We start from the raw sequence: 13,267 nt of genomic DNA on the forward strand, positions 1-13,267 counted from the left end.
AAATCTTTTCCACTCAGAACATCTCCTAAGGTGGTGCATTCAGAGTGACTTTGGTAAGATTTTTCTGAAGGGCAAAGGCAGTATCAAAACTTCAAGAAAGCATCCTGACATTGACCCTTTGCTTTGGCACTTGCCTTAAGGAAAAATAAATCCTGGTGCCTAGCACTGACTGGGGCCAAAAAGCCACCAGCCTAGGAAGGAGGAGTGGTAGAGGAAGGCTTACTGGAGGGAGGGAAATAAGGCAGAGAGTGACTGGAATGGGAGGAAGAAGAGGGAGTAAATGAAGTAAAATAAACAAAAGTAAAATGATGAAGCAAGAGCAGAAAGCTAAATCATAAAAAGATGTTTTGCTGTGGCTTGTAAAGATTTTGCTGGTGCCCATGTCTTCTGAATATTTTTCCACCCCTGCCTTGTGGTCATCAAAGTAAACTTTGTAGATATATCTATCTATATAGATATATGTATATCTATATAGATAGAAACTAATATACTGTAGCAGTTGTAATATATTACTGTTCCAAGCTCAATATAGAGACAAAAAATAGAAAAAAAGAGAACACTAATGATAGCAATTTTCTATCAAAACCAATCTATGAATCCAAACATATGTTCAAAACAATCAAATTCTAATCATAATTTTATTTGGGAAAAAATGAATTTAAAACACTTAATTAAAAAAAACCTCACACATATTTTTTCTCCATTGTTAAAGTTCCAAGATTTTTTAGATGTTCTTGTAACCTCCTTCCTTACGAATATCAAGGTATTGCACTTGAAGGACTCTTATTCAATGGTCCAATCCTTAAATTCCAAAAGCTCGCTGTCGTCAAACTTTAACAATATTGCTGCTACTGCAAACCTTTCTCCTTGATACCAACATAATCCATAATCAAGCGAGTCAACCAGGCCCTCAAGGTTCCCCATTTTTTAATGGAGACCCTGAGGGCGGTGGTAGTGGCGGTTCGCTCCAACAAATTTCTGGCATCGCTCAACCTAACGGAGGCTTATCTGCACATCCCGATACACCACGACCATCAGAAGTATCTCAGGTTCGATATTCTGGGACAACACTTCAGTTCCGGGCTCTCCCTTTTGGCCTCGCCACTGCGTCCTGCACTTTTACCAAGGCCATGGTGGTAGTGGCAGCCGCTCTCCGTCAGGAAGGAGTCTTGGTCCACCCTTGGACGATTGGCTCATCTGGGCCAAGTCAGAGACTCTGCAGGCTGGCAGTCGACAGAGTCTTGGCCTTCCTGACTTCCCTGGGGTGGATAATCAACTTTTCCAAGAGCAAGCTACAGCCCTCCCTGACAGTGGCGTAGCCACGGGTGGGCCTGGGTGGGCAGCTGCCCACCCAATTTAGACCCAGGCCCACCCAACTGACACCAGAACTGCAAGGCTGTCGCGGGATCCCATCCCCGCGACAGTGAAGAGGAGAACCCATGCTTGGCGCGCCATCACGGCACACGTGGGGAAGCGGTCCTACAACCATATGGCCAACCGATCTTCCTGTTTGCGGGGGGAGGGGGGGAGCGGAAGCGCCGCGCACAGTTTCCACTTCCTCCCCCCAAAGCAGGAAGATCAGCTGGCCTCTCCTGCTATCTTCGGGCCGTATGGCCGACCGATCTTCCTGTTTGGGGGGGGGGGGGGGGGGGGAGGAGAGCGGAAGCGCCGCGCACAGTTTCCGCTTCCTCCCCCCAGAGCAGGAAGATCGGTCGGCTGTACGCAGGAGGCCAGTGGCAGCAGGAGAGGCCAGCTGATCTTCCTGCTCTGGGGGGAGGAAGCGGAAACTGTGCGCGGCGCTTCCGCTCTCCTCCCCGCCCCCCCCCCCCAAACAGGAAGATCGGTCGGCCATACGGCCCGAAGATAGCAGGAGGCTAGTGGCAGCAGGAGAGGCCAGCTGATCTTCCTGCTCTGGGGGGAGGAAGCGGAAACTGTGCGCGGCGCATCCGCTCTCCTCCCCCCCCCCCTCCCAAACAGGAAGATCGGTCGGCCATAGGGCCCGAAGATAGCAGGAGGCCAGTGGCAGCAGGAGAGGCCAGCTGATCTTCCTGCTCTGGGGGGAGGAAGCGGAAACTGTGCACAGGCTTGAATGTGTATGTGAGGATGAGAATGGGAGCCTTGTTGTGTGTGTGTGGGTGAAAATCGGACCCTGGGTGTGTATGGGAGTGAGAATGGAGTCTTGAATGTGTGTGGGTGAGGATGGAAGCTTGAATATGTGGGTGAGGTTGGAAGCTTGAATGTGTGTATATATGGGTGAGGATGGAAGCTTGAATGTGTGTATATATGGGTGAGAATGGGAGCCTGGGTTTGTGTGTGTGGGTGAGAATGGAAGCTTGAATATGTGGGTGAGAATGGAAGCTTGAATATGTGGGTGAGGATGGAAGCTTGAATGTGTATATATATGGGTGAGAATGGGAGCCTGGGTTTGTGTGTGTGGGTGAGAATGGAAGCTTGAATATGTGGGTAAGAATGGGTGCTTGAAAGTGTGTATGTGTGGGTGAGAATGGGACCTTAAATGTGTGTATGTGTGGGTGAGAATGGGAGAATGGGTTTGTGTGTGTGTGGATGAGAATGGGTGCCTGGATGTGCGTCTGTGTGTGCATAAGAATATAAGCCTGGGGAGGGGTGAGAAAGTGAGAGCTTGTATGTGTGTCTGCAGAGAATGTGAGCTTGGGGGGGGGGGGGGGAGAGCATATGAGAGTGAGAGCCTGAGTGTGTGAGGGAGTCTGTGAGAGAAAGCATTTATGTATATATGTGTGTTTGTGGAAGGGAAGAAGACAGTAGTAGAAAAGACACTGAAGAGGAATCATCAGATAAGTCGGGACTCTGAAAGTTATGTTGAATTGCAATTTATATATACAACAGTAAACCTTTTTGAAGGAATAATGGGATAAAAAATATGAGTTGCAGTTTTCACTAGGGTAGCACGGAGTTTAAAAATAATATAACAGGTGGAGGAGGATTGGTTAATGATTATACACGGAAATCTGGCAGACCTTGTGTTGGGCTGAAAAATCTATATATGAAACCCTTCCTCTACTTGTCAAAAATTTTTTGTGTCTTAGTAAATTAGGCAGCTTGCAAGTGTTTCACCACACCTTGCAGTTGACCTTTTAAAAAAAATTCTCTTCAATGGTCAGTTAGATAAGGACTCGGTTTCGAGCAGAGAACTGTTCATAACAATTTAGCATTTTTCAAAAATTTATAACTCACTGGGGTGTTTTTTATATATTTTGATTGTCATATATCAATTCCCCAGAACATTTTGGTGCTGTTTTGAAATTCTTAGCAATTTAAATATGTCATCTTTGGGAATGTGCATTCTTATATTTTTGAATTTTGCTCTTTCTTAAGTATTCCACTGTTCAGACATTTTAGTTTCTCAGGCTTTCTATTTTGGCTTTATCTACATGTTTCTGTTTCTAATTTATAGTCTCTTATTTCTATATTAGGTAAGGGTCGGTCTCAGTTTTGCCTGTTTGTGACAGAAATGAGTATTTCTAGCATATAGTTTCTCTGTAGTAGTAGTCCAGCCTGTTCTGTTATTCCCGTAGGTGATGTATTAATGTTCTAGGGCCTGGTGTAGTATTTGCATTGCTGCTTTTTCATAAGATTGCTGTTTGAATCCTGAGAGTCAGTGCTGTGATTGTTTGGCAAGGTTCCAGATGCCTCTTTCTTTGCAAGAGTTTGTTACTTCACAAAATAGCAGTGGAGGGTTATTTTTTGCTGAGATTACACCAGAATTTGAATTTTTTTTTTCATGTTACTTGTAATGTGAATTGCCCTAGCTCTGCGCTGCACCTGTTCTGATGATTAATTATATTTTATTGTATTTATGAAGATTTCTGGGTTTCTGCAAAGATGGTTCATGAAAGAATACATTAATTTTTGTTTTATTATATGATTGGATTTGATTGTTTTCTATACTTGAAATAATTGAAGTAAATTATTTTAAAGTTTCATACATGACACATAATGGCTGTTGCAAACTACTTAGAAAGCCATTCTAGGGTGCAGTATATGGCATTATTTATCAGTAAGAAAACAACTAGTAGACCTGCATGCCTTGTGCCCACCTATGTTAACCTTGTGCCCACCCAAAAAATCAATTCTGGCTACGCCACTGCTCCCTGATCCTGGAATTTCTGGGAGCATGATTCAACACAAGAGTCGGCAAGGTTTTCCTGCCAGACACTCGGGCGCTCAAACTCAGGGAGCAAGTGCACAACTTTCTCTCACTTTTGCTACCCACGGCCTGGTATTACCTTCAGGTCCTGGGGTCCATGGCTTCCATGATCGATCTGGTTCCTTGGGCTTTTGTGCATATGCGTCCATTACAGAAAGCTTTGTTGTCCCGCTGGAAGCTGGTGTCTGAACAGTTTCGGATGCCCCTCCCACTCTGACACTACCATCACAGACATGCATTCTGGCTTTCGTTCACTTACCTCCTGAAGGGGATACCTTTACAGACTCCCCAGTAGATCATTGTGATGACAGATGCCAGCCTCTCCGGCTGGGGAGCGGTTTGCCAAGCTCAATCTACTCAGGGGTGCTGGTCCCAAGTTCAATCCCGCTGGCACATCAATCGCTTGGAGGCCCGAGCGGTTTGTCTGGCTTTCAAGATCTTTCTCCCCCTGATCTGGTGGAAGGCGGTGCAAGTGCTCTCGGACAACGCCACCATGGTGGCCTATATCAATCGACAGGGGGGCACCAGAAGTCGCCTGGTGGCTCTGGAAGCCAGCAAGCTGTTTGCCTGGGCGGAGCGTCACCTGGATCGTTTGGCAGCGTCTCACATTGCAGGGAAGGAGAATGTTCAAGCCAACTTCCTCATCGTCAGCACCTAGACCCAGGGGAGTGGGAACTGTCCGGAGCAATGGATCTGATTGTCGGCAGGTGGGATCCCCCCACTTGGACCTGATGCTCCCTCTGAACAATGCCAAAGCCCTAAGATTATTCAGCTGCAGATGGGAGCACTGCCCGGGAAGGAGTGTGGATGCCCTGGTTCTTCCCTGGCCTCGAGACGTTCTCCTGTACATGTTCCCTCCTTGGCCCCTAATGGGAAAGGTAATCAGAAGAATAGAACTTCATCCGGGACCCATAATCCTCATGGCTCCCAAGTGGCCCCGCAGACCGTGGTACGCGGATCTGGTGAACCTAGCAACGGATGGTCCCCTGCGTCTCGGCCACCTTCCAAGTCTTCGTCAGGGTCCCGTATTTTTCAAGCAGGCGGATCGCTTTTGAACGGCGGCGACTAAGAAAGAAGGGATATAAGGAGGAAGTTATATCCACTCTGTTGCGGGCCCGTAAGCCTTCTACCTCTCTGGTCTACGTTCGGGTTTGGAGAGTTTTTGAGAATGTGTGTCCGGAGTGCCAGCTCGCAAGGCTCCGATATCTCTGGTCCTCTCTTCTCCAGAATGGTCTTTCCAAGGGTTTGTCTATCAACTCCTTACTAGTGCAGGTTTCCGCTCTGGGGTCCCTCCTGGGTAACGTCGATGGTGTCGCTTTGGCCTCTCATCTGGATGTCGCTCACTTCCTCAAGGGGGCCAAGCGTTTGAATCCGTCTGTTCGGGCTACCTGTCCCTCGTGGAGTCTTAACCTGGTTCTTAGAGTTCTGTGTGAGGCTCCTTTTGAACCCCTCAGGCGGGCCACACTTTAGGATCTAACTCGTAAGACAGTTTTCCTCATCTCTATTTGCTCCGCCAGGAAGGTATCGGAGCTTCAAGCTTTATCCTATAGGTAACCTTTTCTCCGTTTTTCGGACTCAGGGGTCTCCCTCAAGACGGTTCCGTCCTTTCTGCCGAAGGTTGTGTCTTCTTTTCATGTCAATCAGTCGGTGGAACTTCCAGCTTTTTCTTCTGAGGACATTGCGCCTATGCCTGCTGGTGACTTGCAGCGCCTTGATGTTAAACGAGTGCTGCTGCGCTACTTGCAAGTTACAAACGAGTTTTGGGTCTCGGATCATCTCTTTGTTCTATGGAGTGGGCCAAATAAAGAAAACAAAGCCTCTAAGGCCACGATTGTGAGTTAACTGAAGGAGGCGATTGCATCTGCGTATATTTGTCAGGGTCGGACGGTCCCGGAGGGCTTAAAGGCCCACTCTTTGCGTTAACAAGCTACTTCTTGGGCGGAGAGTCAGTCGGTCTCTCCACAGGAAATCTGCAGAGCAGCTACTTGGAAGTCTCTGCATACTTTTGCTCGCCATTACCGCCTCAATGTACAGGTGCCAGTTTTTGGCTCCTTTGGAAGACAGGTACTTCGAGCGGAACTGTCTCAGTCCCACCCTGTTTAGGGAAGCTTTGGTACATCCCACTGTCTGGACTGATCCGGGTACGTACAGGGAAAGGAAAATTGGTTCTTACCTGCTAATTTTCGTTCCTGTAGTACCATGGATCAGTCCAGACTCCCTCCCGTATACTGTCTGTTACGTCCACTCGAAGTCCTTTTCTTTTCAGTTTTTTGGTTGCCTTGATTTTCTATCATAACTATAAGGCACCGGAAGCATCTATTAGATGATTATGCAGCTATATATATATATTGAAGAGCATTTTTCTTACGGAGTTTTGAATGGTTCAAATTATCAGTTACTTGTTGCTTGCTTGATCTAATGCTGGTTATCTTTCTAATTATCTGCTTTGATAACGTTTATACTGAAGGGATGCAGGGTAGGCTCTGTCCTAATTTAGGATACCCTTTCAGTTTTTCTCTTCTCCATCTGCTGGACAGGAGGCTCAACCCACTGTCTGGACTGATGTGTGTGGTGCTACAGAAATGAAAATTAGCAGGTAAGAACCAATTTTCCTATACTTCTCATTTATAGAAAACAGAAATGCAATAGACCAAATACACTGAAATAAAACGTTTTAAATTTTTACATAATTAAACATGCTTGCAATACCCTTTAAAGAAATTTAGCAGAGGAGCAGAATATAAAGGGAGTCATGAAAAATAAATGCACGAATCAGGCTTAACGTTAAATAAAGGCATTCATTTATAATATGATCCTCTCACTAAGGTTATTTAACGGAGGTAGTAATAACTACCCTCCTAGCATTAAGGAAGGATTTTAATTGCTCAGGGTAAAAGAAAATAAAACATTCTGTTGGAAATTTCACGCCACATTTACAGGGATATTTTAGAACATATGAAAACCCCAAAGCAACAACTTGAGACCTCATTGCAAGAAACTCTAGTCTCCTGTCCTGTGTGACAGGAGCAAAATCTGGACAAACACGTATCTGTACACCCCGAAAGGGCGATTCTATATTTCTAAAATATCTTTTCATAATTTCAGCAATATCTCTTTCTGAAATAAAGGAAACCATTAACGTGGCACTTTCGAAAATTCAGCTGTGGAATCCTCCAAGAATTTGGTTAAGTCCCCTTTATTTACACTGGTTTGTAACATATCTTTGTTCCTTGCTGATACTGGTAGATAATATAGCTTATTCACTGAGGGTATCTCTCCCTCTTGAAATGTCAAAATATCCATGAAATATTTAAGTGTAATATAAGGGATTTCGCTTACTATTTTAGGGAAGTTTAGAAATCTTAAATTCAAATGTCTCGAGTGGTTCTCTAGATGTTCCAACCTACGCGAAACCACATTAAGGTCCTTCACTACTTTGGGATTACAATATGGCGGCGTGAGCAGTCACAGAAACGCTGAGCTCCGTTACCTGCAACTTTTTCATTAAAAATGCCTGCTAAAAGAAAAGGGAAGCTCCGAATCTTTCCTTCGGAATCGGAGATTACTGCTACTCAGCGATTAATCACCTCTTTCATATCTGCAAAGGCATCGTAGACGGGAGGAGAAGCCTCTGTTGCGGGAACCGACGCAAGAGCACTGGTTTCCCCTGGAGAAGTCACCCTAAGTCCCCCGGATCCTCGTTCGCTCGAAATCGCTACTTTCCCCAGCTACTCTCAGACAGCTGAGTCGCAGATCCATGACGTAGGTAATGCGACATCAGAAGGAGGAAGTCAGAGAGCAGAGGACGCCGAAGCTCCGTTGCAGCCTCTTGTGTGCCTTGAACCTTCGGGAGTGGAAGTCTTGATCTCTACGCCTCCCGGGCCTAATTCGACACGGGAGAGGGAGACGGAGGTTTTAGTAGGAGCAACGGCTGCTGTTGAGGGGAAAGAATTACTGGCCGGACTATCTCCTGTGGTGAAAGCTGGTGAGTTTTTCCAGCGGCCCCATTTTCAGATGCCCAGTAAGCCAGAAAAGATCATATTCGAAGCTATCTGGGACCTATTGGCAGCATTAGTGAAGTCACTCGGGGAATTTTAAATTAAATTAGAAACTGTTTATTATAAGCTGGATACTCACAACACTTTGATAGAAGTAATCAAGCCCAAGCAGGAAACAGTCGAAGCTGGATTGATGAAATCACAAAGGACCTTATTCAGGCTTCTTCAGGAGACAGAGAAAACTTTCAGGCCGATGCAATATCGGTGCACTTTAAACGGGCACTCATGATTAAATGCCTGTTCCCTTAATATGCGCAGAGCCACCTTTCCTGGGCACCCGATTTAATATTTAAATCTGGTGTCGCAGTAAAAAGGAGCTAAGGGAAATTGCACCTGCGCACAGCCACAGGTTAGGACACTCTTTAATCGAGCATCCCTTTTCCTAACCTGACCGCTGGAACACTTTTTTTTTGGGGGGGGGGGGGGGGGGTTCTAATTTTTTAATTACTCCGACATTATAATGCCACGATATTAAGTCGGAGGAACAACAGAAAAGCAGTATTTTCAGCTTTTTTGTACACTTTTTGGGCTCCTCCAAAATTAACAACTGTTAAGGGTAGGTGTTAATTTTGGTGAGTCAAAATGTGCATGTCGGGCATATATTTTTTGCATCAGGGGAATAGATAATAGTCTCATCAACATGCATTTACATGTGATGAGGGCTATTACCTTCGTGCATCCAATCGTGCATTGAGCCGTGTGCTGCAGCTAGTGCACAGTATTGCATCAGCCTGTTTGTGACTAGGACCATTCCCTCTGCCATCTCTATGCTAAATCTTGGGTAATTGATAAATTTCACAAAGAAATGTTCAAGCACTAGACATCGTGTTGTAAAAAAACTTGAATTAACCTGAGCCTTCCTTCCTCCAGTACTGCGAATGGGGAAACTTTCGGATTATATATGGATTATGCTGGTATCGAGAAGAAAGGTTTGCAGTTGCAGCAACATTTTCTAAGCTTGATGACATAAACTTTTTGGAATTTAAGGATTGGACCATTAAGTAGGAGTCCTTTAAGTGTAATACCTTGATATTTGTGAGGAAGAAGGATACAAGAACATCTCAAAATCTTTTTCGGACTTCAAAAAAAAAGTCACATTTTCTCTAGTGTTTTAATGAAGTCTTTTAAATTCATTTTTTCTAAATAAAATAATGATTGAAATTTGAATAAAATTGTCTTGAAGATATGTTAGGATTCGCAGATTTGGTTTTGATGGAAAATTGCTATCAGTGTTTTTTTCTGTTTTTGTTTGTGTCTCTCTCTCTCTCTTTATATATATTAGCTTAAAATTGTTTTGCTGTACTGCTTCTAGATGTGATATCTTAAAATGTCTTGTTCCAAATATAGCCTCATTAGAACTTTAAACAGTGTTAAGTGGCAACTTTGAAATATGTAACTTAAACTTGCATCCAGGTAAGAACTTTTTTTATAGGAAACAGAAAACTATTGGGGTAAAATAAGGATTTATTTAATTTTTTTTGGAAGGGTGTGGGGGAAGAGAGGGACATTCTATAGACTATTTTTTATGTTTTTATTTATTTATATTTTTTTTTAAAGATACATGGCAGTGAAACCTTCAGCAAGAAAGTAGCAGAGTAGACAGAGAGGAAAAACTCTTCACGCAAAGCAGAAGACCAAAAGCTAAAAGTTGTTAGCATAGAAGGAAAAGTCTGATTCCAGTTTCTATGTGTATGTAAGTTCATTGTATGCATACCAGGTTATTGACTGAGCTTAACATGCACAGTCCTTTCAGAAAGCAACTGAGGAGTGTGATGTTCTAGAAGACTCTGGTTAGGAAAGATTTGTGTTGGAAGGGAAATATGATCAGGTTTCAAACTTCAGTCTTCAACATCCACAAACTGGCCTTATTTTCAGGAAAACAAATATTTAAATTTACCGTAAACTACCTGCAAATAAGTCTTATGAATATTCGTTGCAAATGTTCTAAAAATCTGTTCAGGACTGAAGTTTAAGACTCTTGTTAGGACATCTGAGTGTGACCCTTTTTCCTGTGTGGTTAATGGTCAAAATAATTCAAGTAGGGAATTACACAAATCCAGACTTGGATTTTCTACTTTTAGAGCTTTGTGGGCTGTTTTACTTAAATTGATTTTTCAATTGGTCCTTATGTTTATGGTTTCTGAACTGTGACTTCACAGTACTCTGCTTTTGACAAGAAAAGCACTTACCATTTTATACAGGGCTTCTATTTTTAGGTATTTATAAAATTATAAATTTACATGTTAAATTTCCAGTTAATTGGGTTTTGTTTTAGGGTACAAAAAAAGTGTTAGTATTTTTGCAGCATGGGTAGTACTATTGCTGCTTATTTCTGGTTGAATCAAATACATACATTTCAGTAACAAATGTACTGCCATAAAAAACAGTGTTCAAATTCTTTAGATAGTCATCCACACAAGTGGGTGATATCATCTTGAGGGTGCTGCGGCGGAAAAACTCTAACTCGGAAAAACCACTTCAGTTTTTCTGAACATATGCAGGCCTTCCTGTGCAGCTGCCCAGCACACAAATCTGAGTCTCTTTCATCTGCTCATGCAAATGAGCAGTTTTTGCACACTCAAAGCTGCTTATCAGAATTTTTTGGAATTTTGCATTTTTCTTCTTTTTTTTTTCGTGAATTCTTTAAAATGTTTTGGTTTTTTTTAAAGAAAATTTTCATCTAGCCTGTTTTTGCCAGACAATGCTTCAAAAAATGCCCCCGTATGTGACAGTGTCTCACAGATGGTCATGACTACTGTGTAAGGTGTTTAGGTCCTCCTTGTGTTTATACCAAACTGTCGGGCCGATACATTGGACACACGTTTTCCCTTACCCTTATTCAGTAAGAGGCCGAAAAAGCCCGTCCAACCCGCCGAACCTAATAGGGCCCTCAATATGCAAATGCATGTTGATGGCCTTATTAGGTATTTCCGCGTGATTCAGAAAACAAGCCGCACATTTTGCTTTCAGAAATTAGCGCCTACCCAAAGGTAGGCGCTAATTTCTTCGGGCACTGGGAAAGTGCACAGAAAAGCAGTAAAAACTGCTTTTCTGTGCACCCTCCGACTTAATATCATGGCGATATTAAGTTGGAGGTCCCGAAGGGTAAAAAAAGTAAAAAAAAATTTGAAGTCGGCCCGTGGCTGTCGGATCGAAAACCGGACGCTCAATTTTGCCGGCGTCCGGTTTCCGAGCCTATGGCTGTCAGCGGGCTCGAGAACCGACACCGGCAAAATTGAGAGTCGGCTGTCAAACCTGCTGACAGCCGCCGCTCCGGGCCAAAAGGAGGCGCTAGGGACGCGCTAGTGTCCCTAGCGCCTCCTTTTGCTCGTTTCTACCGCCGGGCCTCATTTAAATACTGAATCGCGCGCACAGGTGAGCGGACATTCGCCCGCTCTCCCGCGGACTTTACTGAATCGGCCTATGTGTTGTCTGCGCTTGTATGTCCCTGAGAGCCAGCAAATATAGAAGGATTTCATGGAATTGCTTCATCCGGGAAGAATGGAGAGGAAACTTTCAAAAGCTGAGGGACCTTCATCTAAACTAAAAATGGTTTAAACTCTTGTCACAGGCACTATTCACTCTCCAATAGTGGGAGGGAAGTTGGGATCTTAGGCACAGAATAACACTGGTGCCATACTATCACAAGACCTCCATGCAGGTAAGCACAAAGGGTCATTGTGCAGGATAAAGGAAAGAGGTCAGCACAGGTAATAATGTAAACAGAATACCTTTTCAGTTCTGGAAATATCTCTATCATCTGCTAGCCAGGTGATGGCAGATTTGTCAATATCAACATTCTCTGTACTGAAACGATTTCTTTTGTGTAGAGAAAGTCATATCAGACAGCACTTTATTGTAAAACATTCAATTGGCTATGTCAGTCCTAGTTCCAGAATTGGGTGGCTCCTCACCAGCAGTTTCAATAAAGGATTGTCATTCTTTTATGGAAAAGACGTAGTTGTAATTTGCAAAAAAGTATTTGTCTGATATGCCAAAGTTACTGCTTTTTCTTCCATTGGTGGAGTTCTCTCATTTTAGACACAGTGGCCTCCAGGCTTGGATCTCAGTTGAGAATTCCTCCTCATTAGGACTAGGGCTGAAATGTCCCAAACGCACATCCATTCTCCTAGGACAAGGTCCCTCTTCAGTCTTTTTTTTTCGCGGTGTAGTTGCCTCATGGTTTTGGAGCTCAGCTTCACAAATGGGTTTTTTTTCACATAGATAAGCCGCTGAATTAGCCATGCTGTCTGGGTACGTCTTCCATGCCACTAGGTGGCGGAGCTCTCTAACAGGCCGATACAGTAAAAGTCGCGGGCGAGCGCCCACTAAGGCCACTCTCCTGTGCGCGTGATTCAGTATTCAAATGAGGGCCCACGGTAAAAAGAAGCGCTAGGAACACTAGCGCGTCCCTAGCGCCTCTTTTTTGACAGGAGCGGCAGCTGTCAGCGAATTTGACAGCCAATGCTCAATTTTGCCAGCGTCCATTCTCAAACCCGCTGAGAGCCACGGGTTCGGAAACTGGAAGCTGTCAAAATTGAGCGTCCGGTTTTCAGGCCGCAGGCTGATTTAAAAATTTTTTTTTCTTTTTAATTTTTAATTATTTTTTTACTTTTGGGACCTCCGACTTAATATTGTCATGATATTAAGTCGAAGGGTGTACAGAAAAGCAGTTTTTACTGCTTTTCTGTACACTTTCCCGGTGCCGACAGAAATTAACGCCTACCTTTGAGTAGGCACTAATTTCTGAAGCTGCACATTTTACTTACTGAATCCGCGAGAATAACTAATAGGGCCATCAACATGCATTTGCATGTTACGGGTGCTATTAGTTTCGGGGGGGGGTTGGCCGCGCGTTTTTGACGCGCTATTACCCCTTACTGAATAAGGGGTAAAGCTAGCGCGTCAAACGCGGGTTAACAGTGCTCTCCGCCGGAGTGTACTGTATTGTATCGGCTTGACAGTCTCTCAAAGTCTTACAGCTAGGTGCTCCCTCCTGTATCCTGACAGGATTACCTCAGGC

General features: G+C 44.1%; 1 protein-coding gene across 5 annotated transcripts in view; it reads left to right on the forward strand.

The window, feature by feature from the left end:
- Positions 1-13,267, forward strand: part of JADE1 (jade family PHD finger 1) — a 545,699-nt gene that overhangs the window by 442,941 nt on the left and 89,491 nt on the right. Inside the window, exon 10 of one of the 5 annotated variants that reach the window (XR_003854973.1) lies at positions 9,802-9,937. The exons of the other annotated variants lie outside the window; for them this stretch is intronic. The gene's annotated coding sequence lies outside the window, so the exon portion shown is untranslated. The remainder of the gene's footprint in view (positions 1-9,801; positions 9,938-13,267) is intronic. 5 annotated transcript variants of the gene reach the window in all.

The sequence above is a fragment of the Rhinatrema bivittatum genome, chromosome 1, assembly GCF_901001135.1.
Source record: "Rhinatrema bivittatum chromosome 1, aRhiBiv1.1, whole genome shotgun sequence".
In the NCBI taxonomy this organism is placed as follows: domain Eukaryota; kingdom Metazoa; phylum Chordata; class Amphibia; order Gymnophiona; family Rhinatrematidae; genus Rhinatrema; species Rhinatrema bivittatum.